General features: G+C 32.9%; 1 long non-coding RNA gene across 1 annotated transcript in view; it reads left to right on the forward strand.

Moving 5' to 3' along the window:
• Nucleotides 1–19,962, forward strand: part of LOC26530065 — a 34,864-nt gene that overhangs the window by 7,859 nt on the left and 7,043 nt on the right. The window contains exons 3-4 of the long non-coding RNA XR_001450565.3: nucleotides 9,812–9,884; nucleotides 16,826–16,873. This is a non-coding gene — a long non-coding RNA (uncharacterized LOC26530065). The remainder of the gene's footprint in view (nucleotides 1–9,811; nucleotides 9,885–16,825; nucleotides 16,874–19,962) is intronic.

The following is a 19,962-nucleotide window of genomic DNA, read 5'->3' on the forward strand; positions in this document are numbered from 1 at the left end:
TTTCGATTATTGTTTTTGACGATCATGTCGGTGGAAGACCTTCAGCAGCTGCTGCTTTTCACAGAAATTTTTGGTTTTTGGTTGTCGTCTGTTTCATCTGTTTGTGGGTGGATCGAACTAATTGTTTAAAAGATTTGCGTGTTTGAGGTCATTCAGCAAAATGTGCGTTTAATTGTCGCCCAAGACCTTTGTAATTGAGACCATTCACCATGCAAAAAAAAAAAAAAAAAAAAAAAAGACACTCAATACTCTAGTCCAAGTTTAGCGGCAAAAATGAAATGTTTTCCTTTTGTCATACAAATTATTTGGGTCTTGGTCGCATTTGTTCGTCATCGTCATCTTGAGATACACGCATGAGGGCGTTAAAGTGCCTGTCTCTCTCTCTCTCTTTCTATTTCTATCTTCAATTTATAATTATCGTTCTTTAGATATATATATATTCATATTCACAAGTGGGTCAAGTCTAAAATGGCAAGGCAACAAAACTTTTGTTAATAGAAAACTCAACAAAAAGTGAAATCGCGCAAAAATGTTTGTTTAAAAGCTAGTAATTAAATTTTAATCATCTAACATTTATTTCTCTACTCTATCTCACTTGCCTTCTCCTCTATTTTTCTCTCTAATTATCACTTACACTTTTGTCATAAGATTCTTAGCCACTCTGTGTGTGTGTGTAATTAAGTGTTTTGCATTTTCTCTCATATTATTATTTAAGTAACACCTTACAACTGACAAAGTGTTTGACATTGAAAGTCTAGACATAAACCAGAAAGTTGGTAGGAGATGAATCTTTGATTAGGCCAAATTAACTTCTAACTTTATTTGTTAAAAGAAAATGTAATTATAGTCAAACTTTTTGGAGTGTGGTTGTGTGTGGCATGCTCTAAAAACACTTTCCAACCACTTCTGGACTCACCTCCCTCTTCTTCTGGTTTGGTTTTTTGTGCTACTGTCCGCCCACTTTTTACATCATTTATTATGTGGGCAATCTTAATAATAATAATGACTACAATTCGACTTGAAATTACTTTTTACTTAACCAGCTCAGACATTGCATGTTACCTTATGTGGCACGCTTCGTTGAATCCATCTACCATCTACCTACTCCTCCTCCTCCCCCTCCTCGCCCCTAACCACCCACTAGAAACTCTTTACCAAATCCTTACTACCGTATCACAACCATTCACTTTGGACTAGTAGGATGAAGTTGATTGAATGCATAATGCTTACAGAAAATTCACAGTAAAATTTTCTATAAATTTTCTCTACCAAGTGTAGACGATGTGATATATACATTGGTATTAAACTATATGTATTCATATTATGTATCTTGTCTTGTTGTTGTTTTTTTTTTTTTGTGTCCAAGAACTTGTCTTGGCCATAAAGAGAAACCGGCAGATATGTGCACCAAATGTGCAATGCCAAGTAAGTTTTTCGTTTCGTTTTCCTCTTTTATTTTATTTTTTTTATCTCGCTCTCTCGAAAAGTTCAACCTGTTTGAAATCTTTTTATGGTAGCTTGTTGAATGAGGAATACAAAAGAAGCATGTGGACCTTGAGTAAGCTTAACGAGTACAAGAATTTTGAATTAGACGACTTACGTACATATAGAAATAGTTGAAGACCAAATTGCTGAAGCATGAAAATTTATTAATTTGTTTATTACAACTTGTAGTTGGCCCTTTAACACTTTAAAGTGCCTGCAGGGTGTTATTAAATATAAAATTTCAACCAAATGATAACTATAACACTTTTAATGACTTTAATATTTAACTGGAAAACAGAAAATTATTTTTTACACATTTGAAAACTCTCAGAAGCTTTTAAGCTTACATTTTTTATATATTATTTAACTACAACTTGCTTTAATTGTGCATTAAATTAAAGCAATTTAGTTTTTTTGTGGTGTTTGTTTGGTGCTCCACAGATTTAAAATATAGAAAATAATGTCATAGTTATTAATATGAAACATATAAAGAATTTTGAAACAATAAAAACAAAACATATCAAGTACTTCTGAATGAATAAAGCCAAATCAAATTATTCATGTACTGTTTTCTATTTTTTTTTTAATATTTATTTTAACGCTACTTTAAGTTGACAAAAATTGTACAATTCAGTTCGGATATTCAAAAGTTTTTTAAAATGTTTTCAGCAAAGATAGTCCCCATTTGTCTAAAAAGTTAAGAAGTTTCTTTTCATTTTCATTGCATCTTATTTTAGTTTTTTATGTTTAGGTGCAATTTACTTTAAAAAATATTGAAAAATTTATAGTTATTAACTGTTTTAAAGTGCCTTTAGAGGGTCAAATTGTTTGGCTTATCATTTTTATTTTTTTTCTCAAGATTGAAATTTTTTTTCAAATTCGGTTAATTCAATAAGAAAATCTAATTCTTTTACATAGTTCAGAGCGTAAGATCTATCCCACCGAGCATTTAAATCAAATCATATACGATTCTCAAGATTCTTTCAAGTCCTCTAGACATAAATGAGTTAATTTTCTGATCATAGTTGACTTCAGTTGAGACTGAGCTGTTTATGATCCTTTGTTTTGAACAGTTTAAATTCATTTTAGAGTCATATTTGAAATCAAAAATGTATATAAATCATGTTTTGAGCATGAAGAAGAATTATTTTTGAGTCTTCTGTCATTCAATTATGAGAATAATCATTAATTGGTTTTTTTTTGATTTTTGATAAAAATTCCAAATGCTGTGTGGGATATAATTTGACATTGTCAACAGTTTTTAAACCAATATATGTTTTCAGTTCAGTTTGCTGGCCAGCTATTGAGCTTATTAGTAGATATAGGACAATGTTTAACGTCGTTTCACTATAATTGGTCAATATTTAATATACAAAAATTGAGGACCACGAAAGTTTGTCCTAAGGGTAACATAAAAATGAACCTAGCAGCTTCTGCTTAACTTGAATTCAATAGAAAAAGTTTTTAAGCTTGGCTAAAATGCTCATGAAAATCTATTTCATATAAGTAGGGTAAGTAGGAGGTAGGGTAGTAGGAGGGTAAAAATACATTTAGCTATATATGCATATATACATATATATATATACTGTAGATCTATTAAATCATCATTAGGCGTAGCCCCCACACTTATTTTTTTGCCATTTGACATTTTTTTTTGCTGTCTCTAGGTTTCGTTGGTTTTTTTTTTTCTTCTCTTTTACATATTTTCTAGGCACTTGTTGTTGCTGCTTCTGAGTAAATTGGTATTAGCCACAAAGTGCAGTGTCAGGCCCAAGTTCGTTTGCTTACATAACCAAGGAAAGATTTCCAAGGGGGCGAGGGGGGCGATAACTTGCACTAGCTGCCCACCAACAATTGCAAAGCAGAGACGCCTAATTAGGTTTGTTTCAATTGATAGACAGGCCCAAAAAAAAAAAAAAGAAAAAAACTCTGAAAATTGAATTGAAAATGTAGCCTCAAGTCATTTTTCTATGGCTTAAAGATTTGTGGGTGTAATTGTTGTAAAAGATTGAAAATGTTTGATTGAGCACATCGATGCGTGTAGATGCATTTATGTATTTTATGATTTTTTTTGGGGTAATATTGATGACTCAGCGAGGCTGAGAAAAAGGTTTACCAAAAGTGAAATTGGTTGAAATTAAGTTTAATTGAAATTGACAGAGAGAAGGAGAGAAAACTGCATATGAAGAAATGATATTAATTAAAACCTCAGACATTTATCAAAAAAAAAAGGGAAAAAATGGGGGCCATCTGACATAAATTTCACAAGAATAAGCCGTTAGTTAGCATCCTCTTCTGTCCCTCCCCGGTGGGTCTCCTCCCCACGGACTGACCACAAGAGGCAATCAAGTTATTTCATCACCCACAAGAACCGCTGCTTCTTGGTTAACCCCTTGCTACTACACATCGTTGAAATCTGACTAACTTGGCAGAGATCATTTACCGTTTTAACAAAACAAGAAAAAACAAGCAAAAAAAAAAAAAAAAAAACTCTTGATATTTATGCACTTTAAAATGATTCTTCAACCGCAAAAAACCACAACGACAACAACAAGAAGAAGAGGAGAAGAAGCACAGAAGCTTGAGGAGAATTTCATCATTTTTTCGTTTTAGGTCAAACCGCACCCGCTCCTGGTTTGTAGCTTAGAGTTCCCCCGTTCTTCGCCGCCCCTTCTCACCCTTATAATACTTATTTTTTTGTCTGCATCCTGCGTTAAGCATATTAAATTTCTGGACTTTTTGACCAGCTAAAAAAAAAAAAAACAGAAAACCAAAAAAAATTAGAGAGACAAAAAAAACAGCTGTGGGTAACCGTAACCGGTTTACTTATGGACTACGACGGCAGCTGTAAACAATCAAAGTAGAGTGGCCAAAAGGCACTCAGCCATGAAAAATGAATGATGATAATGATGGGGAGACTTGCTTCAGTCATTGACCAACAAAAAAAAAACCAGAAGAAACACACACAGAGAAAAAAAACCAAACACTTGGAGCTATTCCTTCTGGCTCCTTTACCTGTAGAAGAAGAGGAAAAACTTGATTTTGTCGTCTCTACCCCAAAGTGCAAGTCTCGCCAGTCTCGTCTGCTATTGCTGCCCTTTTCAGCCAGCCCGACTTCGACTTCGGCTTAACTCAACTGAACTGAACTCAACTTGGCTCAAATCAACTTGGCGCTCACAACTGGGAGGCTTGTTTGCTTTATGGCCACTCAAGTTTTTTTTTTCGCTATTTTGTTTGTAGTCTATAATACTTACTATACTTGTTGTCTTGTTGTATCTTGTACTGGGCATCTGCGTATCTGTGTGTGTGTGAGTGTGAGTGTGTGTGTTGGAGGTAAAACAAAAATTAAAACCGGTTGCCAGGTTCATAGGCGACGCCTTTGTTCGAAAGTCGCGTCTTTCAGTTAAAGCTTTATATTCTGTTTTGTCTCTTCCTCCCTTCCCACCCCCCACCAAAATGATCTATCTGTCACTCCATTTCCCTTTGCCTGTTCTATGCTGCACTTTGTATGCGTCTAGCTACATATTCTAGTTTTCAGTTTGCAGCTCATCATTTTCCTGTTGTGGCTTAGAACCAAAAAAGGCAAATACTTTTTACAATTGTATGGCAATAAAAAATCTTCATTGACATTGAATTTGTTGTATTTGCAAGGAGGCTTAAAATCTTAAGACACGAGAATATAAAATTTTAAAAGCCGATGACTATTCTTATTCAGTAAATTTTAAAACTTATTGGGTAACTATGTTTGTTTTCAAGGTTTAGAATAATGAATAATTAGGATAAATTAAAGTATATTCCTATTTATGTAGGCTTGAAGCTTTTTGAAACTTTTCAAATCGACTATATTAAGTAATTGTTAATGAACTGATGACTTTAAAAGGAAGTGGCTATAAAGGCTTAGAAACCCTTTGGCTTTATCAAATCCTACGATTTCATATGTCTAAAAGCATATTAGCATCAAGATGCATTCACTTGTTAGTGTTATAAAGTTGAAGCTGCATATCTCGTAACTTAATTAGTCTATAAAACGCTTATTATATGCCATAAACTAAATAATAAATATTTCTTTAAAATAGTTAATAAACACTGATTTGGCTTTAAGGAATTGAGTTATCTAAACCTCATTATGTATAATCTTCCAAATTTGACAATTTTGTATAAAAACAGAAAATAATAATGTTATATTGAACTTTTCGAATTTAAACATATTTCTGATATTGCCGGCTCTAGATTAATGATGATCAATGTTCATTTTTTTCTTATATATTTTGGACTACGAATGTTAATTATTTTACAGCACTTAGACAGCAATGAGAAATATAAAATTATGTATTTTAATAAGCAACCAAAAATTACCAATCAACATGCGAAATGAAAGCCATAGTAGAAGTCGTATTAGAGTTATGTACATCTGTTTAAGACCCTCTTGTTTTTGAGGCAGAATATTATTCCAATAGAAAACTAGATAATTTTATTATACTTTTTTTTAACGTAGTCGTTGTTTTTGTTATGTTAGAGATGCATACAGTCCAGAAACTGTTAGAATATTGGAGCAAAGCTCGAAAAAACAGAAGTTTTGAAAATTGTGTGAAGCAGGAGACTGACTTATCAAAGGAAATTTTTTCTCCACAATCCTCTGCCTTCTTTAAAAAAGCAACCGTACAAACAGGTTATCGAATTGCTATCGAAAACTTACTATAGTAAATAATCGAACATTGCTGTCACTACAGTAACTTTTACTCCCTAGGAAGTGTCATAAATCTTAATTCACGTAACGTAATTTTTGCTCACAAGTATAATTATCATAGTAATAGACATTTTATGTCTCCTAATTGCTGCCTAATCTACATATCTCCCCATATTTTATGCTATTATAAAGTTGATCAGGCATAACTAAAACAATCTGTGAATTTTTGTTTTTTTTGTTCGTTTTCATCCACAAATCCTATCATAATTTTGTATTTACATTTTACTTAGCGTCGCACGTGTTTGAAATTGAAAGAAACCATATAGATGCAGATAAGTTAGCCAGAAACTTGTCGCCACTCCTCCTGCCCCCTGCCCACAGCCCCCTGCCATCCCCCGTCTCATTCTCTTACCATTTCTTGTATTTCTCTGTTAACTTTTCCACCAATTCCCCTCGAAATCATGTCCATTTACCGTAATGACTTTTTTACAAGAGAGTAAGAGATCATAAGCTGACTTTTTGTTTTTTTTTTTCTTACGGATGATTGAACTACTGTGTTTGCAAGTTTAAAATCAAGGTGTGTATATGTGTGTGTGTGTCGATTGCTGGTAAATGTTTTTCGACTATTTTACGTTAATTTACGCCAACTTGCTGACTAGCCTTTGTAGCTTTTTGCTGTTTTGTTGCTTTCGGTTTCATTATGAGAGTTTTTGGAAAATCGAAAAGGAAAAAGAAAAAAAAAACAGATAACAAAAATCATGCAATGGCGCGTTGGCTTGGTTTTCGATGCCTTTTGTATCACTGACAGTTGCACACACTGTTTGTCTGTCGGAGGATTGCAACACTCGGTGTGGGGTTTTTGTATTTTACAGATACTTTGCGGTTAATCATAGTTTCATAGTAAGTATTAGCAGCTGCACTGCAAAATTCACACCACACAAATCGACAGCAAGGAAAGAAGAGTTTTGCACAGACTTTTTGTCCACATTGCGTATACTTAATTTGTGTATTTGTTTCGTTTGCCTCGTGTCTGTTTGAGAACTGATTAAATTTTTGCTTGCGGTTTTCCATTTCACACTTCTTTCGGGGTCTTTCATTTTCGGCTTTTGGCCTTTTTGCTTGGTTTGTCTGTTCGCCGCCTCGTTGAATTTTATGCGATTTTCCCTAATTGGATTTCCCCACCAGCAGTTTTGAATGTTTGTGTTTGTGACTTGTTCTGTTTCAGTTCTTCTACGTATTGTCAGATTTTTTTTTTGGTATTTTGAGGTTTTCAATAGGATTGCTTGATGAATGTTTCATAATAGACTTTGGTTTTTTTTGTGTTGGCACGTGTGAGAAAGTCAAATCATACAAACTGCTCTACTTTATATCTATGTACATGTATGTGTGTGGTACCAAATACCACTTATTATTTCGATTACGTCAATGATTTTTGATCATTTATTATTTTGTTTGCAATTAATTCAAGAGCCACTCAAAAATTGAATTTATTTTCATTGCCTCTTCTCCATTCCATGAATACTAAATCAAAAACAAAACAAAAATTGCTTTGCAATACATTATTTTTATTTCCGATATTTTTTATTTTTTCTTTTTGTTGTTTACAATTGTTTCTTTTTTTTATCAACGCTTTCACTTTAAGTTTAAGTTTCGTTTTTTATTGAAGTCATTGCGAGTTTTAAGCAATTAAAAATGCTAAATGTGCAAAGTGAAGTTTTTTGTTTAAGAAAAAATAATAATCCTGATTTATTTACAGTTTCGAATGTTTGTAGAGGCTTGTTTATCCCCTTCAAAAACCGCAAAGAATGAGATATAGTGAAACTTGAATACCCTTGCGATTATTTATTTATATTTTTTAGCTCCAAAAAGTATAAAAACGGAAAAGTAAACATTTTTCTATCCATTCGTCTCGAATTTTGTAAACAACATTTGAAACTTCCATTGCAAACTGCTTGTTGAAGTAAATATTCCTCTTTTTTGCAAGGGCATACAAAATAAGGAAGCCTTTTGATTGTGTTTGGTCTTTGCAAACAAAATATACAATATGAAAAATTGCTTAAGCATGCAAAATTATTATAAAAAAAAACTACATAAACCAAAAAAAATATATTGCCTGACCAATGACGTGATTATGGCTAAAAAGTTTTGCATACTCCCTCGTCTGATGCCTCCTCTTTGCCTGTTTTCTGAGAGGAGGAGCGGCAAATCTTTTTTTATAAGCAGTTAATAAATTGCCAAACTTTGCATTTTTTTTTTTGTGAGCCTGAGATATTTATGATCCTCAGAAGATAATACTGATGAAATATTATCTAAGCGAAACCTGAAGCATCATTAAAGTGAAATGTCTTTTGGGATTGGCCGAGTATTGAACTCACAGGATAGAGATGGATAACTTTATTAACAAATAACATATCAAGCTATTATGTAAGTAAAAATGGAAAACAAAAATGAATAATAACTTAATTAAAAAGTTTAATTATTAAATTAAGAAGCAACTATACTATAGTTATCAAAGCCCAATAATTGTCAAGTTTTTTTTCAAAAGATACACAAAATGACAAAGATCAGCAAACTATTAGAATAAACCTCAATTTCATGAGTTTGAAGTTTGAATAATGTCTTTGAATCTGTATTAAAATCTCGAAATCGGATATTTTTGATTTTCATTAATGTTCCCAGTTTTGCATGGGAAAGTGATCTTCTAATATGATCTTTTACCCCAAAAATTTGGGTTTGGATTGCTACAGGCTCCGCACAGGCTTAACTCGGCACTGTATAAAAGTTATTCTAGTTCACTTTAACAATCAAAACTGATTGGCTTCATTTGTTATATAATTTACATCATCAGTTGACAGTAATAATATAACTTGGACATCCTAGAAGAATTCCTTAATAATTACCTCTAAACCAGAGAGCACTTTCAATGTTTTATGGCTATGCACAACAAATTATTGCTATATTTTTATTTACACGGCTCTAAAAAACAACGACAGATGAATTGTATTGATTAACATAAGTTAATTATGTTTTTTGACCTAATTTTTAATGTTATGACTAAAGGAAAAGGCCAACAAATTGTAAGTTAGTTGTTTTGAACCCTTGAAATATCAAATTGTATAATAAATATGGGATCATGGGATTTTTTCTTTTTCACAAGTACATTTTCCTACGAAAAAAGCAAAGTACAAAGAAACCAAAACCCTATTTACTCTTTCTTATAAATAGTTCCCGCAATGCCCTCCAAAACTCGATAAATTTATCTATTAGATTGTGTAATATGTTTATTACTCTAGATTTGTATGCGTTTACCTCATTGATAGTGAATTCTTTTGGGTCTTATCAGACGTTCGCCTGGCATGTGAATCACAAAAACTCCCCCAAAAAAAGAAAAATTTGTACTGATTGGGTAAAAATAATATTCTGTGGATTTAGTCTATCAGTCAGAGATAACAACAAAAAAAGCGGTAGACATATAATAGATCTAATGTTTATATTTGATCAAGAGTCGACTGAAATAATAAACTTGTTCTACAGAATGTAGGAAGTAGGTCACTTTTGGGTGCATTTGATTTATAAGAAATACTGATTTATACCTTTCCTAATATTAATTTTTATTTTTTTGTTTTTTTTTTTTTGCAGAATCTATATGCTCTACGTTGGCATAGAAGGGGATACTGAATAATAGCAAGCAACAATTTGCAAGCAATTCCAAGTAAGTTTTTCTATTTTGAAAATATTTTTTTTTGTTTTTTGAAACGAAAATAACTTGTTTCCATAAACCTAATGACTTAAGGTTTTTTATATTTTTGCATCTTTTCATCTAATATTTCCGCCACATTTAACATACATTTTCCTTGTTATTTCGTTCATTTTTTTTCTGTTTTTATTGGTATGCAAATTCCAGTTGCATTTGAAGCGTAAGAAATTGCGCGATAAAAAAGCATAATCAAACAGCTGTAGATACTTTTCGCTGTAGTATATTACTCATGGAAATCTGTATTTCTGATTCCTCCATAACAAATTGCAAATGGTTTGAATGAAACATTTCTATGATGCGGCGCAATAAGTTTGATGACCAGAAGGCGGATTATGTTTTCAAGTTTCGCAGATATCAATTACATTTGTATAATCCAGTGACTGGTTGGCACAGCTTTTGATAAGCCATTAAAAAAACAGACTTTAAAATGAAATTTTATCAGTTTTGTTTTGTAATTCATAAACATTCTGTTGCAGACAGTTTGAATTAAACCATTGGAACGACTGCGACGTTTCTATTTTAAGTCGCATTTTACTATTTAAACTACAGTTGCCTAATAGGAAACATTGCAAAATGTATTTTCATAAACTTGGATTAAATTTTAGTGGCAATATTTGCCTGATATTAATCTCCTGTGAAAATAAAGCAGATTTTTTATAGTTTGCATAAGTGAAATACATAAACTCCAACAAACAACGGAATCGAATGATACTAAGGACTAGATTTATACAAAATTAATAATAATAATAATCGTATCGTATCGTAATAATCAAAATAATTAAAGCGCTAATATATTTGAAGAGAAAATAGTGTGGCTGCATATTTATAATAAAATTTTACCAAAGTGTCTAATTGTAAGTAAGATCCAAAATACTAGCTAAGCTTTCAACGCATAGGCAATAATTCAATACGATAATCAATAACCTCCTATTGATGAAGAATATCCATAACAACCTTGTTGAACACTCATATTTCCAATTTGAATGCAAATTTTTGAAAGTGTGGCTGCAATTTTCTATGAATTGTAAACCGAAACGCTTTCAATGGCCTTAAAGAAGTCTCACATGGTTGCAATAAGCATTAATGTCAAATTCAATAAGGCGATAAGAATATAAAGAACCTCGTATCGTATCGATGATGAGTGTCTACTACAACAATAACCTTGTGGCGCACTCAAATTGCAAATTTTTGTAATCGAAATCAATTTGAAAATTATGTATGTACACACAGAACTGTAAAAGGAAACAATGACGATGAATTTGACGACGACGCCGATACGTGAACGTTTCATTTTCATGATGCGTGAAAGTCAACCTCAACCTTGTGGTATCTAGGAAGCAAAATAAATCAGAGTGAAATGTGTAAACACAATAATGCGAGTATGTACAAGCCAAGCAAGTATGTGTACATACAATAAAATAAAACGGAATACGTTTAAATAACGACGCATTCAATAAGCCACTTTTCATGCTTGCCGCGATTTTTTTGCAACAAGAAACAGCAAACAAATATAAAGAAACAGTTGATTTTGACTTATCTAAGATTTGGCACTTTGTATCTACTCCTCTGCCTTAAACATACTCTAACATAGGGGTAGTTGACTTTTAGCTTGAAGGAGTGAAGAAGTGATCCAGACATTTGTGATTGAGTAAAAGTTCATTTTAAACTCCACAGAAACAGTTAAAAAAAAGGACATTAAAGATCATCAAATGATGGTCCTTGTTATGAAAGCAATTGCTGCTTAGAGAGGGCATTTTCGAATTCGACTTGTTAATAGTTTACCTCACACTGTTTCTGTTTCTTTAATTGTATTTTATGTAAAGGCTTCCATGTCAAGTTTGTTGAGCTTGTTGTTTGGCAAGGTTATTGCACACGAGAAGTGCTCGTAAAAACACCGCAAAAGAATTATTTGTTAAATGAAAAAACAAAACAAAAACAAAAACATACGATAATTAAATATTTGATATGTCAGCAGCAGTCGGCAAGCTACAAACAGAAAGCAACAAACCACAAACAAAACAAAATAAAAAGAGAGTTGAAGGCAAAATTGCAATGGCAACAAAAGCCGCACCCCCTAACCACCATCGTCATAATATCATATCAACATAATATTTCCGCTAATTCTCACCTAAAGATTTATCACTTAGTCAACTGACTGACTAGTTAGTTGGTTAGACTTTCCTTTGGGCTGCACAATTACTGGTTCAAAATATATTATTTTGTGCCAAATCCAAAGAGACAATGAGCAGACAAAAGCAAATTGATTTTCATTACTTGCCATAACCAATTGCAATAATAAATATGTATAATCATACCAATAATCAAGTTATGTCTAGCCCCCGTTTTCAATATGTAAACCAGAATATGCGGAAATTAAAGCAAAAGTTGTAGTAAAAACAGGTGCCCTGGTTAAGGTGCAGCAAGTTTTTTTTAAATGGTTCGGAAATCCAGTAAACCCAAGCAGAAAGAAAACTATTTGTAACTATGTATTTAGGTCAATTGATTATAGAAAAGACTAAAAGAAAGACTAATTTCTGCAAGGGGATAAAAATATTTGCTTATTGTCTATAGAAACCTTCAATGGCCATGAACAAATCGAATGAATCTATTTTCTTTATTCAAATACTGATTATCCATCGAAGAGTTAAACCAACAATTTAGTAAGATAATTCAAAAAGATCTGAGCAGTCAAAATTTAATCTTTAATTGAATCAAATTTGAGCTCAAAAACATGGTAAGGAAAGATTATAGTCGGCCAGTGTTGGTAAACAATGAAAAAAATTGTTGATATCCTGTTCAAATACCTTTATTTTTAATGGCCATGAAATATTTTTAAAACCGAAAAACCTCTTAAACTTTTTATGTATACATACTATAGGTAAATAAATAAATTAACTGCTTGTTTAATTGAGTTGGTCATAAATATATGCAGACTACCGTTACTAGTAACTACTTCTTTTTGCCATTCTGTTAACTCATAAAAGTCTCCAGTAGATGTTTGTCGTAGTAAAACTAAAAACAAAAATAGAGAAAAAAAACAATCTAATTTATCTCTATTATTATTTGTGGCTTTTGTTACTAGTTTACAGTATGCAATATTCTCGCCATTGTGAGAACTGAAAAGCAAGAATTCAAACAATGCCCCAGCATCTCCAGCTTATCCGTTGAAAGACCAAGCAAAGACCGCCCATCGTCCCCCCATCACACGCATTTTTGTGTGCTACTCATGACGCACAGAAAACACGAAAATTTATTATCATGTAAAACTTTTTCATACCCTTTAGTTCAAATAAGGGTATATTAGGTACGTACTACTTATTAAACAGAATTTTTTGTGATTATTTAGAACCCATCTAGTCGCTGCAAGCTTTCTTTAGATATCTGCCACGCCTTCTTCACATAAATCATCATAATAGATTGTTCTACTAATTGAAAGCATTTCATAAAAATGATATTAAAACCAAATGACAAGAATGATTAAATACACTTTATTGAGAAGACATGCGTTCATTATTCTGTGAAATAAAGCATTAAATTGAATTAAAAATTGTATACGCCCCTCAGTTAATAACGAGGTATAGCAAAGTCTAAACTGATATACACTCTGATATTGCAACAATGTCAACAACAACAAGCCACTGTGTGCAGTAGCAGCAGCAGCAGCAGCTGGCAATTTGTTCTAGTTGATAATTTATTTGAATATTTGGCATAATTATACCCAACAAAAGAATACAAAATGTTGCTGCAATGTATGTAAATTGCATGTAAACTTGTATTCTGTGAGATATAAAAACGTCAACACAAAAAAACTGGTCAAGAGATAGACAGAGAAAGATAGAGAGAAAAAAAGGTAGCTGGGAATTCAAGTTGACATTGAGTTTGAGTTAATCACAAGCTGAAAAAAGTGCACAACACAAAAAAATAAAGAAACCTAAAACTACAGATTTGAAATGAAAAATGATTGTCGCTAATTGGAGACCCGCCGATTCTTTGTTCTTACTTTTTAAGCCATAGAGTGAAGATAAATGATATGCTTAACATTGAATTGACTTGGCCAATCGATTGAACAGCCAAAAGACCGACCGACCAAAGTCGTTAAAATCAGTCGTTTAACTCGGCAAGTGAGTGGTCTCAACTTCTATAATTTTGCGTACATCATGCATAGACGACTAGAATAATAGAGAGAGAGAAAGAGGAATATGGGAGGGAAGTCTTATAACACGCCCGTTGTGCGTTTCGAATCAGAACGGCCCCAACATATCGTACAATTCCTCCATTCCATTCCACCACTCCCCACTCCAAAACAGTAGCGGTGGCATCATTAATCAAAAGGCACTCACTTGAGGCCCATGTGAGTTTAGTTGTTGGAAGATTTGCGGTCGTTCTTGTTGTGAATTATAAAGCTCACATATTAGTTACACTTTAGCAAGAGGCAGCCAAGAAGGGGCGCTGAGGCGCTTTGGTTACTATATATATTTAGGGCTATTAGCGATGATGCAAAGCACTTTTTAAACTTCATAATGATGATGATGCTAATGATGATGATGATGATGATGATGGGTTACTTGTAGACGCCCAGGGTCAAGGTTAAGTGCTTTGTTGAGGTGTGTCCTCTATAAGCTCGGAGATTAGACTTAAACCCAAACTCACCTAATAGAATTCTTGATAGATTTATGACTTAGTCTGCAGTCTTCTTAATATTGTTTGACATTTTCGCATGAAATCCTTACGTTTTTGAATAAATTTGTTTTGCAAATGGAGCTTGCTATATATGGAAAAATAAGAAAATGGCAAATTTTCTTTCAGCAAATTTATGTAAATTTTTATTTATTAAATAAACACGCAAAGTGCGTGTCATCAGTTGTTGTTACAGCGTACAAGTGGGCGAGCCGTATGTTGTGTAGGGTAGGGAGGGGCTAGGAGGTTCATTGTACGGCGTTAACTGCGACGAGGACAACAGCAGCGACAATGGTTGAATGTTGATTGGCAATTTGTTCGAGTCACTCTATGTAGTAGTTAGTTAGTTACTCGATTTAGGGGACTCTCTCCTCACCGACCTAACCACTTTCTTCGTCTATCTTATGGGTGCTAACGAACTTGAGGTTATACTTGCTCTATTTATTACAACGTTGTGGTGGGGAGAGGGGTGGGGAGAGGGGTATGATGACAGTAAAGTGCGTCATAAGGCGCATTGATTTAAATTGAATTATTACAATGGGTAGAAACAAGTGATAGTAGAAAAAATATTCAAATTGAGATAGATAGGGACACATTTTTATGCAAGTTAGTTACGTTCACAATTAAATTAAATACAATTTTTGATTTTTATTTTTATTAGTTTGATAGATTTTGATAGCTAACAATAACTATCCATTTAAATAAATACATAGTTATGCACTTTAAGTAAAGGTTGTACTTGATATTTGATTCGATAAGTTGAGCTTAATAAACGCATCATTTAATAATTCATATAGTTAATTCATTTCATTACAATACTCAAAGGATCCATCCAGATTCTTAAGCAACGTTAATTTTTCTACTAGAAAATCTCCATAAAAGTTGTCTTTAAAGACTAAAACTATTTTTAAATGTAGGAAACCTTGCCTTTAATCCGGCTTGAGGTCATTTTTAAGCCGAAGATCATTCCATAAGCAGCTGAAAATGTTTGCAGTTAGATATTACAAGAAGCACCAAGTTTTATTATCATATTGTGATTGATTTTTTTTCTCAATATGGATCTTTAACCGGATTATCTTTCATTTATTTTGAAGAAGGTTGAAACTTTGAAACTCTGAAATCGACAAAACAGATCGAAATAACCCTAACTTCAATATGCATATGTATTTGTTTAGATTATTTGTTCATTGTTATCATTTCGTTTACTTATTCACTATATTTTTGTTCCTCTTAAGTGCGGCACGGACAGCCACAATATCTATCTTCATTATATAGACATTGTTCTTTATCTTTAATTAATTCGATCAAAACTTCATTACATGAAATCAAATGTCCTCATATAAATACAATTTTTAACCGCATTTGATTCTATTTAAAAAATAAATATTCTCATGTTTACCCAAGTGGAATCAACATCTTATGACTACACCCCAGGGAGACGACTTTATGTCAAGCTCTTTACTTTATAAAGTTTTAATGACGCATTGCGTATTTCTCGTTCATGACCCCACCTAACCGCGCCCCGACCCGTCACAACTCCATCCAACAGATGGCTGTCATCAAGGTCTGCCTATGTTAACCGTTTTTCTTTGCCATTGCTCATTTTGTAATTTACAAAACTAAACTAAAGTTGGTTTAATGCCCTATCATATTACCACTTGAGAGACATTTAGTTAGTCCGACAACCAAACACACACACAGACACACACACTCCATGAAGTAACTGAGTCTATCAATTATAGCAGTGAGGTAAATCAACTGAGCATGAAATTAGCTGCGTGAGCCAGACAAAACCCTAAACCCGACCCCTCCTCTGTTCATTTTCCAACCCTGACTTTTACTTTGGGTTATTATTGTCAATATCATGTACTTACTTTTCTTTTATTCTTTATTTCTTTCTTTTTATTTCTTTCAGTCATTCTTTCTTTATTAATTTATGCATTTTCGTTGATTGTCTTGCGTTACAGTTGACAGGTTTGCATGGCATTTCCTTTAGTCGTTTTGGGTGGGTGTTTAGTTGCTGTTGGTTCAGGTAGAATAGTCACTATAATTTATTATATGACTTGTCTCTTACATGGTAATGAGTTGTAATACTTACGACATTGATTAATTTTAATGGCCTTGTTGGCAAACACAAATACTTGATTAATAATCACATTCTAATATTCTATCTGGCATTTATCTAATATTTGTTTTTTTTTTCAATATTTTTTTTGCAGACGTCTTGAAGAAATTGCACAAGAATCATCAACATTTCTGTTTTGAAGGTAAGTTGAACTGCCAAAGTTTCGGGTTACTCCAAAAAAAAAAAAAAAACAAGAATACATACAAAAATTATAATTAATTGGATTTTGTACGGAGGCGTATCGAATGGCAATGAGGTTTTAGTTCTTATGCAAGAAATGGTCAAATCAAAAAGTTAAAGGTCATTAGACTTTTGGTCAACAACAAACATTTAAATGAGAATCAAAAGAATACTCTAATTTGGTTTGCAAAATGAAAACCGAATTCTATTACGAAAATATCGTTAAGTTTTGAGATGTAGAATATATAAGATATTTTCGAAAGAAAGAATCGAATATAAAAGTTGTGTAGACTTAGGTGATACATATACAATGTAGGTACACATTTGTACTTGAAAAATTCAAACCAAGTTATTAGATAAATGCAGAAACTATTTACTTAGTTCTTTAGTATTCTTTCTTTGATATAGATTTTTTTTCTAATGTGAGTGAAAATATTACAAATGAAACTTTTATGTAATTAGTGTCCCACTGTGATAAGTTAAGGATAAAAGGCAGGGGCTTACTGGATTTTTTTGTTTAAGTTAACTTGTGTCTCGCCATTTGTCTAATTACAATACATAAACAAATAGAAATTATCGATAAAAATACCATAACTCCCTTTTGCTATATATATTCTACCCATTTACTATTCCGAACGTTATCTTTTGACTCAATGTTCCACTAACCTACTGCCATCGCCTCTTGATTGATGATGTTGGCCACTTAAAATGCTGCACCTTATCCTCTACCTGTCTCCTCTACCCAAAATCATTGAATGCAATAAACTTGCAACACCCTCGCTAGAATCGTAAATACTTTTAGACCATAAAACAATACAAAAGATCGAGTGCTTACCCGAGGCACAGTGGTTCAGTGACATAAATTAAATAAACAATTTCAACACAAATGCATAATATGCAACTGCAACTTATCAATATCAGAAAAAATGAAAAAAAAACTCAGTCTTTTAGATATTACCGACGGCAATGTTTCTTTTAAGTCAACAACTCGCTGCTGACCCAATTCCATAGACGACGCGACTCTCTCTCTAATCAGTTATGAGTGGAATGGTGCCCAATGATAAAACAACTTCCATACAAAAATCAAAGCGCAATGCAAATGTAATGAAAAAAGTTGTCTGCTCTTTTAGTAGTTGGATTGAAAGTGTAATAACCTCAACTTTACCAGAAGCTTCCTGCATGTGATAAAGCACACAAAAACCAGCAACAAAGGCAATGGCAATGCTCTCCAATATGTGTCAACTTATTGTCTACCAACTTTATGCATAGTAAAACTCCCTCGCAAAGTATTTCTATGGCTGCCCTGTCATTGAGCCTTTTCGCTATTGTTGTTGTGAGGGTCTTCCCTACGACGCTAGGGCAAGGGCTTTAAAAGTTTTCCTTGTCATTTCTATACACACGAATTTGGGTATATATGTATTTTGTGTAATTAAACTTTATCTTCATATATAGTCAGTCGGTTGGAAATGGATAAGTAAGCTTATTATTTGAAATGAAGCGAATTTTTCTCACTTTGGCGCGTCAAAAAGGAAAAGCCGTGTAGCACGTATGATTATGGCCTCTCTGCCACACCACATGTGGTCCCCCCTTAACAATAGACACTGAAAACCATATCCAAAACAGATGAGCCATCTCTTTTTCTCTTTCTCTATCCTCTTTCTCATTTCCTATATATGTATGTATGTTTTATGTATTTTTTTGTTTCTTTTGTTATTCTACACAATTCGCGCGCGTAACCTGTCAAGAATTTCAATGAGTTCGTTTCCCTTTCGGTAGTCAGTTTTGGTTTAGAATCAGCCAAACAGAAAAAGATATGTTCAAGCAGAACCAGTTGGCTTAGTTACTCATAGATACATATCTACCATAGAGTAGTAGTGTGATTCAAAATACGAAACCAATTCGTGCACAATGGTGAAAAAAAACATTTCAAAGTGAAATGAGCCTTAAAATGAGAATATAAATATTCTCTAGAATGAATAAAACAAAACCAAATAAATTTGATTTTCGGATGCTGCTATCAGTAAATGTAAATTTGATCTTGATTGTTTAGAGATAACCATCTATGGATGATTATTGAGCTTGAGCATATGGAAAATATCATGAGAAATTATTGCTTTAAACTAAAAGAAATTTAAAATTTAAATTATGTTCTTAAACTTGCATCGATATTTCTATATTAAAATTTTTCTCTATTAAAAGAATATTTGCAAATATAACTAAAAAATTGCAAAACGACTTTTTAATTGAAGTTTCAAATTTAATGCAAATTTTTATTTGAAAAGTTTATCGAACAGTTTTAAGCATCTGCAGAAAAGATAAAAAGAAGGGGCAAACTCGTTAGCCAAATGACGTTAGTTTAGCTTAGCCAAAAGCAATAAATAAACCATTTTCCCCATATAAGGTTAATTGTTATTTAGTGCGACTGTCAAAGAGACGCCTAACACCTGTTATTTTTTGGTAGATTTCTTATGAATATACAAAACACATTAGTTTAAAGTTTAAGCCCCAAAAATTGTTGTTGTTATTTAGTTGCTGACATTGTGGCCCTGCAGTTGTAATGCCTTAGTCTTTAACCCTCTCTTACTCTCTCTCTTTCTCTCTTTCGGCAAGGTTTTATGTGGCCAATTACATGCAACACTGGGCACAAGACCAATGACTGCAAATATCACATCAATCACATGCTACACTCTTCGCATCATGTTGCACATAAACTCATCTATGTATACTCCCATTCACCGAATATAACGCATTTATTTATTCGCTAGAAGGCATCTCACATGGCATAGTCATAGAGTCAGAGTCAGAGTCCGAGTCGGAGTCGTCTATCATTAAATTGTCGTAAATCACAAGTAATTGACATTATACAACAAGCTAACTCCAAACAGGCAAATGAGCAACAATTACCTCAAAGACAACAAACATTTTTTTCTTCTTCTACTACACGTAGCAACAATTAAAGCTTAAACTAAGCATATGAAGATGGCAATGTGAGAGAAGCCAGCGAGCTAAAGGGTCTAAAGGCATTTTCGTATGTAACGACATCTATATACC

This window comes from Drosophila willistoni (assembly GCF_018902025.1).
Source record: "Drosophila willistoni isolate 14030-0811.24 chromosome 2R unlocalized genomic scaffold, UCI_dwil_1.1 Seg167, whole genome shotgun sequence".
NCBI lineage: Eukaryota > Metazoa > Arthropoda > Insecta > Diptera > Drosophilidae > Drosophila > Drosophila willistoni.